Source organism: Neopsephotus bourkii, unplaced genomic scaffold (assembly GCF_033783945.1).
Source record: "Neopsephotus bourkii isolate Nb327-2 ecotype Australia unplaced genomic scaffold, CSIRO-AGI_Nbou_v1 NB_1495, whole genome shotgun sequence".
Lineage (NCBI taxonomy): Eukaryota > Metazoa > Chordata > Aves > Psittaciformes > Psittacidae > Neopsephotus > Neopsephotus bourkii.
Window position 1 is genome coordinate 210,483 of NW_026901971.1, and position 21,779 is coordinate 232,261.

Here is a 21,779-nt window from a genome sequence, read left to right on the forward strand (position 1 = left end):
TCTAAACTCTAACACCTGCCTGGAAGTTTAACCCCCATCTTCTCTCTGAAGAACAAATGGGACAGATTTATCTACTGCCATTTGGTTTAGGTCAAAGCTGAGCGTGTGGTGTTCTGCTAAATTAATTGCAATGTGTAATTGATATTGTTTGACACAGTTTTTGAAAAGATGATGCTCCATCCATTTTATGACCATATTGCTCTCTATGTTAAAATACATAAGATTTTGTATGTCTGCACATTCAACCTAAGTCTAGCTCTAAGTAAAACCACATTAAAATACAGCAAATATTTTCTATCTTACTATTTCTAATGAATTGCTGTACAAAATAAAATTACGTGCACTATTATCATCAAGAGAGTAACAGGTAAAAACAGCTCAAAGCAAGACTACTTCCATTGTGGTGAATGTTTTCTGTATTTCTTTAATTTACATACTGAACATATTTAAGCACAAGATTCCTTACACACAAAAAAGATAGAAAGACACTAAATTTCAGTGCAACATTTTCTTTACTAGCAGGAAAATGTGCAAGTTTATGTAAAACATAATTAGAAACATTTCCTGGCCAGCTGGGAAACATAATTTTCTAAGTATTAAAAGAAATAAAGCGATGCCAACCACCTCTCAAAAAATAAAATAAATTTCTTCTTAAAAACTTGCAAATGTTACACTTTGGAATTAAAAAAATATTTACTTCAAAAGCAGGCAACACTTTTACTCCCAGAAATGCTGTATGACTCCAGTAAATTTGAACTGTAAAACGCAGTAACAGTCGACAGAGAATTTCTAGTAGCCCATTGAAGTTTCTGGAGATTAAAAAAGATTTCAGTACACTGTGCTGCAAATTATTTCTCATTGTCTTTTAATAATGCCATACAAGATATTAATTTTTGATCCTTTTGCTAAAAACAGCAAACACTGTAACAGATTTAGTGCAAAGAACTGAAAATATCCGGTGGAAAAAAAATCTGTACAGAAATCAGATCAACCCAAATCCTGCCATTACTCAGCACTGCAGTGGCATGCAGATGTTTGTAGTGGTTTAAGGAGCCAGCGGGGGCTGGAAATTCTACATACTCAACTGCAGCATGATTGCAATTGAACCTCATCAAAGTAAGAGCTCATAATTTGTCACAGAAAACAGCCAATTAACATATGTTAGAAAAAGGCTCCCATAAAGATAATATATGATTAACGATCCAATGCAGCTGTCACAAATCAAAATTCTGCATTTTAAAAAGAAATACCAGTCTGGGTTTCTGAATATTTACATTGATAATGGATACTATATTTTTAAAAACTACAGAAGAAAAAGCCCCTAATTATAGTATTTCCTCCAGGTTTGGAGTTACAGCTCAGGGAGATCCGGGTACTAAAGCACTATTCACTGTTCTGGCTGTAAATAGTTAAGACCCTTGCCAAAACACAACTGTTATTTTGTTTTAGTGCTATTTTAAAGACAGACCATCATTATGAGTGGGGTGGCCTTCACGGATGCACTTTGTTGTCAAGACATTCCTCTGAAAACACAGCATGTCCCTATTGCTACAAAAAATACAGTACTGTAAAACCTATCGCCATCGCCTCAGGGCCAGGGCTGTGATGTTAGCTATTCAAATGCACGGCCATGAATAAAACTGCTACGCGGCCTGTTCCCTTATTGCACATATTCATTGGTGAACATGAGACCTGAATGTAGCCTGCAACCACCCTTCGAATAAGTACATGGACTAAAAATAGTTTTCACATGTATGTATGTGTGTGGAAAATGAAGCCTGTTGCTCTATTATCACAACCCTGACTGTGATGCCTATTCCAAACAATAATCCTTATTCTTTGTATTCTGCACAGCAATATTCTAATTAATGAAACACTGCATAATTCAGCTCCTATTTTTTACAAGCATTATGCATTTTTCTTCCTGCTCTCATTTAGAATCCTATGTGCCAGTCAGTAAACTCTGAAGGGATTTGAATAGTACCTTGTTTGTATATGTGTGTGCATGTGTCAGCGTGTGTGTCCTTGTCTTGACATCATGTTGTAAAAGGAAGGGCTTCCTCTTTTCTATTTGAAAGAGACCCAAGAAAAACAAAGTTTTGAAACTCAGTAGACTGACTGGACGTCAGTCAATGTATTTTTAAAAATGCTTTTAACTCCTGTTCGGTCGAATATAACCTTATGTGAATGGGTAAAAGCAGGGAATAACAGAGACTGTTATGGAGCGAGTATTCTCTAGAAGTGGAATGTGATGATTTTTAAGGATCTTTTTGCCCTTTTTAAAGTCTTTCAGTGACTCAGAAATCTTGTTTCCATTAATGTGAAGGGCTGTAGTTTGTGTCATCTGCACAATGCTAATTCTCCTAAACCAGCACTTACTTTTACTTAAGTGTTTGTTGACTTTAAAGCTATGGTTTCAAAAATCCTGAATAGGCACAGACTTCAGAATGTGATAAAACTCAATATGCCAGGAGGTTGAAAGGAAAATTAAAGTGTTTAAAGCTACCCATGTGTGTATGACTGTCTCAAAAAAGATCAAAAGCATTGAACATTTCTGACCTGTTTACATAGAGCAAGATTTCCTACTGTTCTTTGATATTCTTTACTGTGTTATATTAAGATTAAAAAAATAATTATGAGTTGTGAATAATGTTAAGGTTATGATGCCTTTTTTTTTTTTTTCCTCAGGAGTGTGTTCATTGATTCCCAAGCAATCAGGAATATTTTTGATTAAGATCTCAGAAATAGCTGAAAATCCCAAGGCTTCTCTACTGTTGAAACTTCACATGTCTTTGACTGTCCCAAACTAATGACAGTAAACTATGCAGCTTCAAGCTAAAGAGATTAATCTTACTTTGCAATGAGCAGACAAAAAGACTGGACAAAATCCACTCCATATCAATTACATATTTACGTCTATAAGAAAATACACTTTTGGCACTAGAGAGAGTTTGAGATAAGAATAATAAAATTCAAGGTTCAAAACAAGTAGTACTTAAAAAAAAAAGATACCATAAAGAAGAATTTTATTCTGGAATAAAATTACATGTTTTGGATGAGACATCTTCAAATGTAGCATTTATTCCTGATTATAAATCTCCATTAAAAAACCTTCTAACACTAACAGCAGAATAATTAAAAGCAAGTTCATCATAAGGAAATACTATGTCACTGATTTCCTATTCTGTAAACCTAAATTTCCTCCCTTCATATGAAAAATCAGACAATTGTACAATTAGATCATGCATAAATGACAAATAAGGATCAGTCCACTGCTATTAAGCAATGTACTTTCGAAGTATAATTATCAAACTGATCCGCTGCTTATTTATCACAATATCTCTAAGTGAAAAATCTCCAGCATTTTTTTTTTACTTCAGATTTAACAAGTTTTGCATGATGAAATACTTTAAAATGTTCATCCTCATATCTTGTGCTATAAAACTGAAACCCATCTGAGTCAGTAATGAGTTCTTCTCAATAGAAATGTTGACAGCATGTCATAACCTAATTGAAGATGTTATAGGGTTTTTAAAAATTATTTTAAAATTCTGATTGTAGAGCTTAGAAACAGCTCACTGAAAACAGTATCTCACTTTCTGATTGTTTCTGTGCATATGGGAGTTAGCAGCAATTTTCCTATTTACTTTAACAATAATAGCACTGAGACTTCAAAAAAAAGTTGAGGATATTGTATGAAATGTCCAAGACCACTTTATTATCAAGGCCGCAAGCTCTATATGGTCTTACCCACACATCTCAATGGCATTATCCTGCTTAAACAAAGGAAAACTATACTGATGCTTCTCAGTTTCTCTGAAGAGTCCACTGGGTTCCTCGGGAGAGGAAAGATGAGTTACCATGACATCAAAGGCTCTAAATCCTCATAGAGTACAGCAATGCTATACAGTAACGAAGCATCATAAAAATGAAGCATAAAAGTTTCAAAGTATATTATTAATAGTAACAATAACAATACCCATAATAATATTAATAATAAAAAAGAAGACTCTGTATCAGCCATGTTAATATGAAAGTGTTAGTCCTGTATATTAGATAGAGATGACTATTGAGAAATCAAAGGCTCCATTTTGCAAGTTTGCGTGAAAGACTATAGAGTATGCAACTACAGGATATGTTGAATACATTTAAGTATAAATGAGGAACTTTAACAATAACTATAGCTTTTGCTGTTATAATTTTAAGTTACTGAAAACTTGAGGGGATACTTTCAAGTCATTTTAATCATCCAACACTTTCCCATACTAGCTCATGTATTTACTTTTCAGCACCAGCAGCCTGAGACAAGAACGAATTGATTTATAGCCTATGCTAGAGAAGCTTGCTGCTCATTTGTCATTCTTTTTTTCTTGGCTCCAGTAGATGGAAGCAACTGTCTTGCTGGGTTTTAAGTTTAGTGTGTTTTGGGGTCTGTTTTTTATGCCAAAATCTTTATTTTTATTTTTTTGTCTGATGGTCCTTTGATGTTAGATTCCCAGAAAATTTGTTTCAGTTCCCAAACAATTTCTTCAGATGAGAGCCATGCGTTAGTTAAGTCTGTAGCTCCTGCTGAAACCTCTTGCAGGGATAAACAGAGCCTACATCAAATCTACATGGGTGTGTTTCTGGAAACCTCACTGCTGCATGGCTCTGTAGAAATCATCACTGACACAGAAAAAAATGTCTGTGGTGTGGATTCAGGTGTGTACAGACTGGCAGCTGTCAGTCTTACAATATAATACCTTGTCTGATAAATAAAAACAAACTGGAAACTTGACATTCTGCCTTATTTAACTATTTCATTTAAGCTGGCGCACCACTTGTTTCCCTTAATCAGTAAAAAAGATGCTGACCATGACATTCAGTATCTCACCTGTGGCAGGGAAGTGTTAGAAGGATTTCAAGTACAGCGTTTTAGGACAACAGGCCACCCTGCTCAACCTGGCTTCTCTGACAAAAAGCAGAAGAGCAGCAAGAGTAGACAGACTGACACTACATGGTGCAGACTCTTAGGGTTCCTTCCACATTAAGCAGGTTTTGCATCTGCCACAGACAATGCATATTCCGTATTAAGATAAACACAGAGTAATAGTATGTTTTCTCAATCTGTAAATCAGTGCCATGCTCTCCTGCCATATAAGTGGGTGAGATTAGATGTTCATCTTTTTAAAGACTTGTAATGCTCAATTAAAGAGGTGTCAACTACTGTTAACCTGTATGGCATATGGTCACCCTGGTTAACAAAAGAGACACTCCCTGATTTGCTGCAGTCCAATCAGCATGTGCTGTGATCCTGGTGATTCTCACAAGTTAATCAAGGTCAAGCTGGGTCAGATTTACACACTGCAAATTCTTTAGGACAGGGTCAATCTCTTCCTATAAGCTTCTATGGTACAAAAATTAACAGGTAAAATAATGGGCCTTCGGTCATAACTGGAATATCAAGACATTCCTGAACTGTTCTGCAGATTTAATTATAGTCACAAAGGACATCCAAACATGCAGGTAATAGATGAAGTTAGAGAGATTTCAACTATGAGTGTTTTGGAGACACTATGCTAATAGAAAAGAGTGTGTTACAAATGAATTGCAAAACCAGTATCCTGATCACTGAGAACAATAAAGATTTCATGACAATCTTTACAGGATTAACTCTGTCTAATGCCCTGGCCAAATTCTGTCTTGGATCATTACTCTGTTCATGTAAATTCGAATGCAGCTGAAGCAGGTATTTTTTTGCTTTTTGGTTTAGACAGATTTAGTGATGTTTTGTCTTGTTAGAAGTACTGGCATTTCACTGTGGTTCTGCTTTCAGAGTCCGGTGAACTAATCACATTCCTTACTCACATTTTGCCTGCAATGTGTAGTATAGAGCCCTATGTCATATTATATAATCAGAAAGCTCTTTTATTAATAGGAATTTCGTTGTGTCTGAAGTGAGCAGTCTTTCTCTCTTATGAGCTTTTCCAGGGAAGTAACAAAGAAAGAAAAATACTCATAAGAAAATCTGTTCAAATTAATGAAAACATGAACATTTTTGCATTCAACCCCCCCCAATGAAATTAGTATCTACATTCCCTCATTTCAGATATAATTTATTGCAACATAGAGCTTTTGGAAATACCATTTTATGGATAACAGCAACAATGCTATGAAAGAAAACAATGAACTAATATTTAACTCTTCACTGTTGTCTGAATAAACTTAACCTAACTGATAATCTTTTCTTCAGGATTATATGGTTTATGTAGACACAATTAATATATCAAAGAACAGCTTCATATCGCTCAAGGCAACTCTTCCTTTATCAACAGCAGAAACACACATTCCTGCAAAAGATGAAAAAACCTACATTTTCCCCTGCATTAGTTTCCATACAGACCAAGCTGGTGGATATAATTCAGTCTTGAAAAAAAAGGCAAAGGGAATTGTGACATTGTCCCTGGGGTGTGGACATCCTTCTTCATATGATTTAAAAAAAAATTATTATTATTTTTAAATAAGGTCAGCTTTTCAATTTTGGAAAAACAGTTTTAGTACCCACTGTTTTCAATAACCCATTTATAACCGTTTTACAGTTGTCACAGAAAAAAAGGTATCTTAAGAATGACTGTAATAGTGGTGGTGTTTTCAGTGAAATCTGTGAGAAATTCGACAGACTTTTTGTGCAGTATTCTGTTTGTTTGGTTTTTTTTTTTTAATCTAATTTTTAGTAGGGTTATGGCAGTGATTACATTTCATGGCAAACATACTGCTTATTTCTTGACAAGTCAATGCCCCAGTTTCATATTAATGTGGACATGTCAAATATCAGTATTTGGTTGAAAATGAATGGCCAACTTCCAGTGGCAGAAAGGAGTGTGTGTGTTGGGAGAGGCAGCTTGACTGTGTGATTAGTAAGTTGGGTCACTGAAATTTACCAAAAAATACTATTTTTGACTACAATATCAGGCCTACCGCTCAGAAATAGGGAGTGAGTCTTCGTGAAAAAAATTATTAGTAACATAAGAATGTGTTAACAAGAAGCACACACAGAGAACAAGAAAGTCCACTTTACACTGCTGACTTGGTAACATGAGAAAGACCGAAGACAAAGTTCTCCACACAAAAAATACTACATAGAAAGAAAGGAACAAGATTCCTTTTCCCCAGATATGTTCACAGTTTCACACAGTCAAAGATAAGAGTTTTATGCATTGTATATAGCTTTTTTAATACTAACCAGTTATTAAGTTGTATAGGTGAAATGCAAATTCTCTATACTCTTTTGAGATGGAGAGACCAAAAATGTCTGCTAAGTTAGAAAGTAATTTTACTTGCAATTCTTCCTACACAAACTACTTAGTACAGAAATTTTCATATTGTAATAAATCAGAAATCAGTGATTCACATAAATGTTGCTAACTAGCCATGAATATACTGATAGATAAAGAAGTTGGAGGCACTTTCATTATTGATAGTAATTGATAGTGCATCCTAACACTATCCTGCTACATCCAGTCTAGCTATTCTTGGTGTAGGGACTCTATATTCACTTGCCAGTGATGAAGATGAGGTGTGTGGGAGTATTGTCTGACTAAATAGGATGCAAAATTTCTATTTCTGAAAACTTAATTGCCTACAAATTCTATCAGTTGAAACTGATAGAAGAAATTTTCTTCTACGCCTGCATAGCTTCTTACTGAAGCTGAAATTTGCTTGCATGCTCTCCTGGAATAATGTATGGAATAACAGCTTTTAGTTTCGTTGATCTGAATACCAACATAAATTGAACACACACATGAAATGAAAAAAACAAACCCACAAAATTATTATTTGTCCTTCCTATAATGGCAGCTTACACAAGGGAACACATTGACACAGGCATGGATAGAAAATATCAGAAACCAAGTTTCAATAAGGCAGAATGATAGCCATCAGCAACTGTGAACACTTCCTTAAATCCTAGATAGGCAATTCGTTAGCCTAAATTCAGGTTTTAGAAGGCAGTTATCTGCAATGCATCAAACAACTCTGAACAAATCTGACAAGATGTCAGACACTTTGTGTTTAAATGCCTGCCACAAAAACAGATGATACCACCAGCTTTGGATGTGATCAAATTCCACCTGGAATTGGACTAAAAGGGTAGAAGGTCCTCAAAAACTCCATAGGTTATAATTGTCACGCAGTGGTCCTGGGACAGACACAGCAGTCAGTAACTTTCAGTGGTTACAGATGTTGAGATTAGTTGAGACTAATCTGAGGAAAAATTATAGCATATGGACCACGTTAGATTCTATTAAACCATATTAAAAGAAAAAGGAAAAACCCTCAATTTTTAGTGCAGTCTGTACTTTAGTGCACTGCTTTTTTATGGCTGACTGAATTAAATTGCCTTTCAAACACGTTTAAAAATAAGAAGTAGTTAAACAAGATAAAGGTGGAGCCACAGCACAAATTTGGATTTCTTAGCCTTCTGTTTAGAACAGTTCCAAGGGCAAATCCTCTTTCCAAGGCTGAATCTCAGTCCACTTTTGACAAATACCAACACTGTCTTGCAGTAGGTTGTTTAACCTTTGCTACTGTCAATCAGATACTTCTTAAGCCTGAAATTAGAGCCCATAATTAAATTAATCTTACATTTTCCAAGGTACAGATGGCAAGATTCACTCACATAAAATAATTTATAATTTAATTTAGGAAGCACATTTTAGATTCCAGCTTGCTGTTAAGCATTCATGGAAGAATATAGTGATATATTGACTTATATTTTTATGTGATTTTCCTCCACCTAAATTTTAGCCATATTTCAACTGAAGTGCATGGAGCTTCTCACTCTACAAGATAAAAATCATTGTGGAATATAGTAAGACCTGAAATCAGATGTAAACAGGGTACAATTTGGGCCTAGTCTCACTGAAAGAAAAGCACGTTGTGAAAAATATGATACAAAATGCTCTGTACATTAAAATCATTACTGAGTGATTATATATGTTTTAATCAGTATCTGTTGTGAAATATTTTTTTTTTTATAAGCATTATAAACTGAATCCTTTGTGAACTACATAACAAACATTAACATACACTGTCATGGTGTTTTTGACTAACTGCATGACTTATGTTTCACTGCAGAAAACGGGCCCACTGTCATGGCTGTGGGGTTTGTATCTGCATAGTAGGATTACATGTCATGCACATTCTGAAACCAAGAAGGGTGAAGCATAAATACGTGCACTGTGTGGAAATGGAAGCTCATTTCAGAGTGCTCTTCACCTGCTGTGACTCCTTTTAAGTCTTTCCTGTTCATGGAATAATGATCAGTAATGGTAAGTAATTACGTTCTACATTTGTCTCTTCTGCCAGCTAGAAAATAACAAAAAAATTCCTAGTCTGCATTTTAGGAATGACTTTGTATTCCCTGTGACTGAAAATCTTGTAGTACTGTAGTATAACAATTTTCCCTTGCTGTCTTCAGTAGATGTAAAATGATTTTTAAAGACTTGATGTAACACGGCCCTTCAGAAAACACATTCTACAACTTCGGTTCATTTTTAATCTCTTGCTGCTTGGTGATGGTTTCATCTGAGATTAAGAAGCAGATTCCTTCAATCGTATTTTAGTCTGAAGTCTCCCTACTTTTTGCAGCTGTGCACATGTATGTGATTTTCATTTTGCCATCCAGAAAAGATCATAGAATCACGGAATTCTAGACTGGTTTGGGTTGGAAGGGATCTTAAAGATCATCCAGTTCCAGGCCCCTTCAACCAGACCAGGTTGCTCCAAGGCCCCTAAATGAGTTGGCTACATAAAATGGAAAACACTTCAAAAACGTAATAATAATGTTCCAGCTTCTTCATACATGTTAAGGAAAACTGCAGTATAGGTGAGCATTATATGCAATATCCTGAAGAGATGAAGCTTCCACTAGAACTATACACACAGAAATCTAAGTAACAGAAGAGCTCTGATTTTTTCAGTCACCTGACTTTTCTAGTGTTCTCCATCTTAGCAGATGAACTCATAGTAATGCCCATGGCATCAGTCCTTTTGCTTCTACTCTGTCTGCTTGCAGTACTGCAACTGTCTTTGATGCTGGGGAAAAGTTCATCATTTTAGTTCTTATGCCAATAAACTAAAAATATGTCCCCACTGCCAACTTCTTCATCCTAATGTAATATTTCAGCTTTAGGTCACTACACAACACCATATAAACTTGTCAAAATTGATGATAGACAAAGACTCCAAAGAAACCTTCACTTCTGCACCCACCAAATCCGTGTGTACTACAAAAAGAAATGAGGTCAAATGAGAAACAGAGAACTGAAGGTCCTGGACAGCAGCTTGTTCAAAGATATTTGTTCAGGATAAGAAGAAAAAATAAATACACATTCCTTTGTAAAAAGGGAAAGATTTTTTTGCGTCTAATACATTAGCAAAACTGTTCAAGAACAGTTCATCCACACAAATTACTTGTGCAATGCTGGCAAGGTCAGGTTCAGCCTCGGTTATCAGCTGTGGACTGCTAAATTCCAGACAAGCAAGCTAAGCTGCCTTGATTCTCCTTTCTGCAATGTGTAACAGCCAAATTCTAATCGCAGGCTGAGAAGCAGGTAAGTGAATAACAGTTTCCTTCAATTTAGAGATAAATGTTGCATTCTGACATACTTCTTATTTAGTTGCATAAATTCAGACATGTGTAGGGCATAAATCCCCAAAGAAGAGTGTCCTAAGCATCCAATCAAGAAGGAACAATCATGTGAAATATTTTTGTTCTTTAAGGATAATTTTGAGCCAGCTTGAGTATTTTTCTAGTATGAAGTTGCAACCTGCATTGAAGCACATTATCTATTATTGGATGTAGCAGTTTTATGCTTTTGATTTACAGTACTGCTTTGGAAAAACAGTCTGAAACAGAAGAGTGGATTATTTAGCAATGATCTGTGAAATCTACTCCATATCTCTACCTGTAATTGATCAATATCCTTATTTTGAGCACTGGGTACAGCATGACTAAGAACAGATAGTATGCTCATATTGGTTATTCAATCTCTGAACAGTAACTGAGCTATTTCTGTACTTTGAATAAAAATAGATTAACACATCTCTTTTACAGTTTTGTATCTAGGGAGAATAAATCATAAAGCAAAAGAATGCATGGTATTCCATGATGCCACAATAAAATTTCCTCATAGGAACCAGTGCTATTAAAAACACCACATTCTACTGGGATTGTGGTTCAAGGCCTAATGAGTAAGTTACCCTGAAGACTACCCAGTAATGAGGATTTGTAAATTCCCAGCTTAATAATACGCAATAGTTTTGGATTTTTTTCAAGAATTATTTGGGCTAAAAAGTTCCCTAGTATTCTCACTGACTGTAATCCATCAGAAAAAAATAGTAAGACAAAAAAAAAAAAAGTTAAAAAATCGTCTATTTAGCTGACTTAGTAGAACAATCATCTACTAGCTGACCTTGCACTGAAGTTACATTTAGAAAGATCTAAATATAATGAAGCTAGCTTCAGGTATGCATGTCAACTTCCTCCATTTCCTTCTTTTTTTCCGGAAATAACTAATTTGTAAAATTTGATTTAAGAAAAAAAAAAAAAGCCAATAACCTTTTTTTTTTTTTTTTTTTTTTTAGATCAAAACTAGCTTTCACTTTGCAATAATACATAGAGTCTAGAAAATGTTCAGAATTGTTATCATTTTTATTAGACTATTTGAGTAACTTTCAGCCATGGAATACTTTAAAATTTAAAGGATTTAAAACAATTTAAAAGCACATCATCACACCAATGAGTCAAGTAAGGGCTTAATGGAGCAGCATTTTACTTGACAAAAATAATTGTGACATCTATACAACATCCAAAAATAGTAAACTTAAACAAATGTGTAAGTCTTTGCAGTCCTATGGCATGTAGCTGCAAACTCACAAGCATGAATGTGTGTGTCTAATTTGGAACACTTGAAGAGTTCACTGAAGGCTGCAGAACTGCTCATGTACCTAAAATTAAGTACATATGTAATGGTTAAGATTAATGAAATCACAGACATTGTTCCTGCATCCCAATAAGTGAAGCAAGCCAATGAAAATATAAGATCAATGAGTACATTAGAGATGTAAAAGCAAATCCTTGATGCTGTTCATAAACCTTTGCTGGATACAAGTTGTGTACATCTAAATATGGGCACAGTTTTCAAATGAAAGGTGGTACTATTAGTGCAGTATTTAGAGTCCCAACTGATTCCACAAATTAATTCAGGTGTGCAAAATGCAATTAATTATTAGACTGGAAACGCAGACATGGCACTGAAGAAAAAAAAAACCTTGGGTATTGCCATAAGTATTCTATGAATGCCCACAAGTATAGCATACATCTGACCTCATTGAAGCCATCAACATTTGGCATCTAGTCTAAAGTTCTTCAAACATAGGCATATTTTATCATCAGTGGAGAAAACTAGCCACCATTTAAACACAGCTCTAGACACCTCACCATAATTACAAGGACTATAATACAAATAGCAAGACAGACAACAAGACAAGCAGACAGAGAGGATTCCTTGCTATCAGAAGCTTTGCACAGCTGAGGTGTAATGACTTAAGACTGTAAAATGAGAAGAAAGGCATAATTCCTTGTAAAGAAGAGTGATGAAGATTCAAATACATTTTTCTTAATATATTAAATGAAATAATAGTCCATGTGTCCTATCTAGTAAGCAATTATATTGACAAACTGTGTCTGTTAACATGGAAAAGCTTGTACCTGTATCAACATGAAACTAATCATTAAGAAGTCACTATCAATAACTACAGCACTAACATGCTTAGGTCACTCTACAAAAAAAGAAAGAAGAAAATCTGAAGTAACAACTCCAACAAGAATTACTGAGAGCAACCATAATACATACGGTCTTAATAGGAATTATGCTGAAAAATAATAGTGGAGAAAAAATAAGTAGCCAAAAATGTGAATTTAATTTTAATATTTTCTGATAAGGATATATGGTTTGAGACAGATTTCCTGGGGGAGTTCCTTAATTGAAGGCCTATCACAGCAAAGGACATAAGTTGCCAACCTAAGATGTGATGCTGAGATTCCTAAAATGTGCTATGGGGGTGTTGATATCTGTCAAGATGATATTTGTGGAGGAGTTCTTGAAAATAGCCAGGATCTAAACCATTAAGGATTTTGAAACTAAGAGAGCAAACTTTCAAATCAAACAGCTATTTCATAGCAGACAAAGTAAATGAATTAAGGTACAAGGAGGATGATCATATTTGCTCAAGACAGAATGGGAGTGTGTCACTGCATTCTGAACAGGCTGCAAGTGACAGAGCTGAGCAGCTGGAAGCCTTTCTAGAAGGGAATTACAATAATCCTCTCCATCAAGAGGGCATGTGCTGCTGCTATGAGGTCATCACAGGATAAATAAGGCCCTATCTGCATCAAACACACCACTAAAAAGATATTTTTCAGTCTCATTCAGCGTAGAAACCTCCACAGAGGAGAATGAAGTGGGCACTGGAATTTTTATTACAATTTCCTACTGCACTCAAATTCCCCAAATTAGTTTGTAGTGCCATGTAAAAATAGAGAGCAGTCTCCTAAAGATAAAAAATATGCACTGGTAAGATCTGTGCTTTCGCTGAAGCAGAGGTAGCTGGCAATCCTGTCTGTGTGAAAACAGAGCTACACTTGTGGAATCCCTGGAGTGAGAGGCACACAGCTCCTTAGTGCTCAAACTGAGATTAAGTCTTTGATATTGAGCATTCCTGCAGTAACTGCTGCAAGCACGCACTTCATGTGTCTTGATGATACTGGTGTCTGCCAAACTAACCTTGATCTTCTGCATTGAAGAACCATAAAATATTTTTATCATTAATCTGACAGTCTGCATGACAAAATAGTTGGCTAATGCAAGCACGAGGCTTAACATTTTGAACACAGAGTACTCTATTTCCCCATGCTTGTGCAAGCTAAGATTTCCTTGCATTCATGAATGTTGAAATGGGCCTATAAATTGAAAAGTATATTATAAATAATAGCACAGAAACCCTCCTTGTGTTCTTAAATCATGTAGATATTAAGTATGTACATAATTAAAATGTTGGGGGGTTTTGGTTCACCAAATAGATTTAATAGATTTAAGGAAATAAAGCATCATTACATACATTTTCTAATACATCTATGTAGCAATTACACCCTGAAAGTGTATCAGGTTATTCACTCTATCTCTGAATTGAAGTATTCAAAATAAAGCACTTGTCAGCCTCCAGTAAGCAATAAGTTACTTTTTTTAAAAGAGAAAGCTTCTGTGATGTAAGAGATGTTCCTATACTTTAGCACAGGAAACTTCTAGTAGCATGATTATTGAGAGTAACAGCTTGTACCCCTGAAGCCTGACCGAGTTCAAAAGAAAGTTCAGAATGAAGTGGGGGAATTAGCTGATGAACTTCTGTCAACTATAGCAGTAGCCTTCATGAATAATTCAAATAATGCCCATCCCCCTCACACCGAAGACAGATGTACAATGCAGTCTCCTCAAATGACAAGTGTTATTTTTTTTTAGAAGCTTCTGAAAATAGTATACTGATTATAAAATAACGTATATAATAAAGCAAGATTTCCCCTCCCTGCTTTTCACTTCTGAGTTACAGGAACTCTTGAAGTTCTACGGCAAAAGGAGGAATTTTCAAACAGACTTTTTGTTTATGCAGCAGGTCTACAGAAGCAGTTGTGAATATGTCCTACACTGAAGATTTGGTTCCCTACCTTAACACAGCCACAAAATTCACACAGATTACTGTGTCCACAAAACCTCATTCAGAGTAGCTTTGTACAAAGCTGCAAAACTACACTTTCATAACATGTATCTTTATCGTGGCTTCATGAAAACAGGAAGAAACTTTCTGGTCTAATGTTTTCGTACTGAACATTTTCTGAATTGTTCTCTACTCCATACTGAAAAACTGGCACTTCAGGAAGTCAGGAAATTCACTGAACATGTTTGGTGAATATACTGATGTGGAACAGAGTTTCTCTTGTGCAAATGAGACTTCAGTAAAAGAGAACAGAAGCCTAAAGAGATCGTAACACAAGTTTCCTTGATGATAGTGCAACTGCCTGTACCATCACTCAAGTGCAGGAGGAGTAATGGCTTTCACAGAATGTCTTCTCACAGTCCAACATAGAAATTTACTTAAACCATTTGAGTATCTTTTTCAGTTTTCTGAAACTCAAACTTTTTTTTTTTTTTTTTCCTGAAAAGATGTTTCAGTGGCGTCATGTAACAGTGGGTATTTAGGGAAGGAAAACATTAGCTTAATGTAATGCTGAAATAACTACACAGGTAGCTGTTTTCTGATTTACTGAGAAGCTACAGTGTACAGCATTTCTGACTGAAAGCAGTAGTGGATAAAATCTTTTTAATGATGCAGACTGAAAGATCAGTTTGTTGGTTTGTTTTTTTTTTTTAATACAAATATACAATTTTTTCTGTATGTGCCAGCCTCTGTCTGTAAGAAGTGTGCTCTGTGCACAAGAGAAGAAAAACTCTTCACCTTGCATGCTCTACATGGATATAAAAATTAAGCAAATATTGAAGATTTGAAGGTAATCCTGGTCCCAAGAGATAAACTGAAAAGTGTCTTAAACACCTGCTTTACCTTCTTGTAATGAATGGTTTCTCTTCTCAGCTCCAGAAATTCTCTGGGTCTTCTTGTTCAACGCAACTGCAAGATTCTTCACTGCTTGAGTTGCCTACGGGGTCTGGTCTAGGCATGACTTTAATTATAGCATGCAAATTATTTTACTGACCATTTGAGTAAGACCTTTCTTGTGCTTTATTTTTTTCAGAATTGGAGTTCTATGTCCTAATGATGCTTTGTCATAGAAACATAAAGAAAGTAGATTTATATGACTAAGTGATATGTATATTGATAATTTTAATACAAAATAATTTAGAGAGAGGTTTCTTTTTATCCAAGAAACGGATGTTTTCTATACAATAGGAATCTGCACAACCAGAGCCCTATAATACACACTGCATTTTCAGCTGCTTACATTTAATATTTTAACAGCTAAATTTTCAAAATTATAAGACTTTGGATACAACAAAGCTGTTTGTCTGTTCTTATTTTCACATTCTTTAGCTAGCAGAAATAAAAAATTGGAACAGTTGTTGAGATAGTGTATTTGAAAGCTTAATAGCATTGCCAATTAAAAAAAAAGTATTAAATAGCTTTGTCAGTTGAGCTGTTTTCAAGATAATTTGTAAGTGCTACTACCAAAAGGCTGCTTCATCTTCAATCATCTTAACACAGTTGACATTGTTAATTTTTCTGAATGCTGTGAAAAGTACATTCAAAAATACAATAGTTTTCTTCAAAATAACATGGTCATAATTAATGTACTGTCTGTATTTTTGCCAGGGAAAAATTGTGGCAGAAATTGAAAACTATAATAGAATTGAGTGGAGAATTGATTACTGACATTTTGTTTGTTGAATACAGTGATTTGATTCAAAATGAGTAATTTCTAAGGTATCTCCTGCACTGTATAAACACACGCAATTTCTACTTATTAGATATATGCATGTGGAGCATGACTGCATATCACAGCCAAATCTGTGCACCATTTCAGTCAGCGGTCAACCCTGGGTCCAACCAGACAGTCCCTTTTTCTCTTAGACCGTGGATAAGTATAATTTCTTCTTGAGTAAAGTCTCAGTTCCACATCCTGGGGCAAACAGACAAAAAAAGGATATTTTTACAAAGAAAAATTCACCAAACAGCCCTTTCACTAGGGGCTAGTACTAGCCCCAAAAATCCAAGCTATCATTACTGGTGAAGAGCCCTGCTCTATGAATAATACATTTTTAGGGCCAGCTCAGAACACAACAATAGGTTGTCTCTGTTCTTGAAAGGTCCACATCTCGGCTGATACAAGAAAAAAAAATCTACTTCATACATCTACAGAGGGTGATTCACCCATTGGAAAAAGGCTACTGGCAAGGTACTGGAAAGTATTTTCAAGTGAAAAGGCCCATACTGTTCCCTGCTGTGAACAATAAGAACATGTAATTTTTTAGTATTGATTTTACCTTAATTTTCCAGTGTTTAACTACACATCAAACTTACCCCTTTCATGATATTTTCTACTTCTTTACATTACTGTTAACAGTGTTACAAGGCATAAATGCAAACATATACAGGACTTACTGACCTATTCTATATATTTGTTTAGCTGAAGATACGCAGGTATCTTCATACCTTCACTTAAGTAACTATCAATAATTACTCCTGAAACATTTACTGGGAAGCTGAAAATACCAGTCCCTAATCAATGGAGATGAAAGTGAACGGAACAGAAACCTAAGTGTTCTTTGCTTATGGATTTTTTTCAGATGGAAGTTATCAGCTATGTCTAAAGTGAAAAAAAAAGCTCACTTCAAAACCCAAACCCAAACCATCTTGACTTTACATCTTCTCACTTGAAATATATCTGCAGCTAAGATCAGCACTGATGACTCAAACAAACTCTGAAACTGGTTACCTTACGGAATAGAATTTCTATATAATGAACCTTCAGTTTTGGAATTTATCATTTGATTTCTTCAATCTGGATGTGTATAAATTTCACCTTTTTTACCTTATCAGGTTCCAAGCAGGATTGTAAAGTACCAAGCAAACAGATTTGAAATTCCTGTGCTTACCATTTGGATCTAACAGTAATATATTGCTATGCTGAACTGCAGTTCAGTTTCTAGGTTGGTTTGAGTTTTTTTTTTTTTTTACAAAAAAGTATAATACATTGAAGTATAATTCATATGCTTATGTTCAAAAGAAAGCGTATTAAAACCAAATCAAGATAAATACAGGTTGGCATAACAAGAATGTGTTGCGTTCTGTAGTCTTTCATTTGGTTTTTGGCCTCTTTCCTGATGCCTTGAAGACATATCAATTCTTGTGACAGATATGAGGATATAAAATGTACTCTTTTAGAAATGTAGTAAATTATCTTATGCACGTCTCACTGCCCAGCTTACTAAATAGGTATGCTGGTGCTGTTGTAATATTGGTCTTAAAAGTGTGACAGCTAAGTTGTAACAATATCACTGGAGTTGAACTGAGCCTAACAATCAAGGCACAGAGGTAACAAAAGAAATCATTTGAGGGTCTGCTTTACTGTTAGCCTGCTTTTTACATTATGTGTCATAACTGTTATACCGAAAATACTTGTCCCTGGGAGATACACATAATAACAATTCCCATTCAAACAGTAATTTTGGGACTAATCAAAAAAGTCAGTATTATTTGCAGAAACCCTAGAAAGATCTAGCTCATACATTTAAGAAAAAAAAAAAAAAGTAAAATATAGGGGTTACAGCCATCTTCTAATCCAACCTACCTATAAAACCAAGAAAAAGTTATGTCTGGGATGTTTATATACATCATTCCCATACCTGCATACACAAATGTAAAACTACATCAAAAACTAGTAAAAAATACTCTATTTCTAATGCATAATATAGAAGAAATGCAAGTCTGAAACAACAGGAGAAACACTTTTACTTTTTATAGTAACTGCATATATATATATATGAATAAAAAGCACCACGTGTTTATGGACTGATTATTTTTATGAGGTCTAACTGTGAAGAGACATTTTGACAGTTTTATTTACAGTGTAAGGCATACCCAGAGGCATGCAAACATAGTTTTAAAACCATATATATTTGTATATAAAGCACACAGATATATATGTACACATACATAAATATATGTACATGATCACAGGAAGTGATTTTACAGAAAAAGCACAAGCCTAGCTAACATGGCAGTCTACCACTGTAGCATATTTCTAGATAGCCTTTTTGACATATATATCCTATCAATAACATAAAATCTGCAATTAGATGAGGTACAAAAACATGAATTCAGAGTTTTAAGTATATAAAGTCACTCCTCAAAATGTGTTTAAAAATACGTCTTAAAAACACATATCAAATTTCTTTAAATATTCAATTTACGTTAAAGTCTACATGCAGCTATTTCAAATGCAGCCAAGTCACTAAGCTTATTAAACTATTTCTTGATTTTGGGAATTAATGGAGATTTCCACTGTTGAAGATTTTTATTTTTTTTAGCTCCAGATAAAAAAGAACCCAGAGACATCAACCTCTCTGAATGAAGTACAATTTGAAGAAAGAAGTTAGATCATTAAGGATGAAAATAATAGGATATCAGGCAACATCAGCTTGTAAAACAAATTCTGTTCGTAAATAAACATTTAGTGTGCCCATACATATTTAATGTTAACAGTATTTTAACGGCTTAATCTGAAACCTTAGTAGCCGAGTGTGGAATTTGCTATCGTCAGACCTGCTCTCCTAGTGGTAGGAAGCTGCGAAGAAGTAACTCAAAGTTGTATTTACCAAATTCAAGCTGCTGATTAATTTTCCTTTGCCAAAGACATAATAGGAACACTCCCTCACCTCATAAACAGTATTATGCTGGTTAGGCACCTTCCATAAAGTTGAATTAACACACCAACATTTTCTACTAAATACTGAGAAGAACTGAAAGACATTCTTAATAGTAAAACTATCTGAATTTCTTTTCCTTCTACCTTCCTCATTTACCCTGTTTGTTCATACTGTTAATGCCTTGAGGTAGAAGCTGTCTGTTAACATGTATTTGCACAGCATCATCCTGTATGGGCGCTCATCTTTGTTAGGACCTGTCGCTGCTACCACAACAGAAGAACAAGTGGCAACCATTCAGATTTCAAGTTTTTGTGTTCTGTAGGCAAAAAAGTCTAAACAAGTCAATTTTCATTTTTTCTGTATCTCCTCAGCTTCTTTTTGGACAAATACTTTGCATTAGAATGAACACCCCTTTCACTTACACAATATAATTTTGGATGTTCAGTAGGTGTGCAGGATTCTCAACACTCTACATTTCTGGATGATTAGCAATATTTATAAATCAGAATATAAAATTTTAAAGAAATAACATAAAATTTTCAAAAAAATATTTGTGTAAATAAGGTTTATTCCAAAACAGGCAGAGTAATTGCCACCACTTGAAACTGATGTCTCTCAATGCAGTGATGATTTCCTATATACAAGTATTGGCAAATCTATATTTTACAAACTAGGAATTAAAAATAAAGCTGTTAAATAAATACCCTATTTAACTGGATAAGAGTAGCTTGGATATAACCCTATGGCTGAACAATATATAAGAAAAACTAAAAAGAATGAATTTATTCTCACTTTTTAGAAAAGAGGATCCGTTATAAGTGACTACAGCAGCATGTTCTGTCACATTCTCTCCATAAACTGAGCCCTGTCAATGACAGCAAAACAGATTGTGTGCATCTGCTGGGAATGAGCCAGATGACAGTGGAAGAAACACACATGGATACCTTGGCACAACAACTAAAGAAGTAGAAGAAAAATGGACAGAAAGAAGCAGAAAGTTCTAAACTTTAATTAAAATGGCTCTCTAACAAAAGTGAAGTTATCTAAAAGTCTGTTGCAGACTGTATGCTTTGCTTTAGACTGTAACTTTCCAAAAGCAACTACATATTTATAGTCTACATTGCCTTGTTTACTCCCTATGGTACTCATATGGCCACCATTCCCACAGTGTCTGGGTCCCGCAGTATTTGGCTCAGGGAAATACCATCCTCATTCTATAGGCAGGGAATTGATGCATCAACAAAGCGAAATCATCACAGTCATCTAAAACATGTTCTGGAAGAAAGAGTTAAATGTGCACTGCCCAAATCCAGGCTGCTATCCTAAACATTAGGTTATCCTTGCAGTATTTAGCCCCGCTTTCAGAAAAAACCCTGTTATACCTAAAACTGTCATTAAACAAATAACTTGCTAGGACTAGGGAGCCTAGCAAATTAGCACTATGGGTGACTCAATCAGTTTTGTTACTGCTGCTTGTATTCTGTTAAGTTTTACTGTTGAATATGTGAATTGACAGCCCAAGATGGCTCTAAAAGTGATCAGTGATTTACAGACTCCAGTATAGAACTGCTACCACAAATAGCGTTCGCTGTATATTCTTGTATAAAAGGAGAACCTGATACTCATTAATAGTTAAAAAGCACTCCCAGGTACTGACTCATCATGGCATCAGTACTGCATGCTGATGCTCAGGAATAAATCCAGGAATTTTGCCGAGTCTCTAAAATAAATCTTTTATATCAGGTGTAAAGTAACTTATATTGTTTCCCTTTTGGTTAATCACTTGAACAGACCAAATAGATATGAAAGCTCATTTCTTTTTTCCATTTTTTTTTTTTTTTTTTTTTTTAGAAAACAGTATTCTGATTACAAGGACATATAAACTTTTCTAAATTTTGCTCTGGTTTTTTTTTACACACTGTTTTGCCTTGCATATCATGAATAAGATTTGACTGCCAGCTGAGTAAAGATTAGTAGAGCACCTAATGGTCCAAGTAGCTCAAGTAATCTATTTAGAGGATACGGAAGCCTCACGAGGCTAGCAGTCTCAGACTGTTATGTACTCCATATGTGGTGAGTATCTAACATTCTGATGGTACTTCAGAATCACATTAGTAAAATGGAATGATTTGGCATTTATAAAACTCAAATATATCATTACATAGTACAAGTAACATCCAGCATACAAAAGCTGACGTATACTCGCCTAGTCTGTGAGAAAACCTCTAGAACAGCATATAATGCACCTTCATGTTCTATCTCATTTCACGATGTGTGAATGGCAGCAGTACATGTACAGACTTT

The 21,779-nt window shown here is 34.9% G+C and overlaps 1 protein-coding gene across 13 annotated transcripts in view; it reads right to left on the minus strand.

Annotated features, from left to right (window-relative positions):
* The window catches only part of MEF2C (myocyte enhancer factor 2C), a 118,794-nt gene that overhangs the window by 84,952 nt on the left and 12,063 nt on the right, over window positions 1–21,779 (minus strand). The window contains exon 1 of one of the 13 annotated variants that reach the window (XM_061369441.1): window positions 16,951–16,970. The exons of 11 other annotated variants lie outside the window; for them this stretch is intronic. The gene's annotated coding sequence lies outside the window, so the exon portion shown is untranslated. Of the gene's footprint in view, window positions 1–15,654; window positions 15,844–16,950; window positions 16,971–21,779 lie in introns of those variants that run through there. One more of the 13 variants, XM_061369440.1, reaches the window with a different exon arrangement.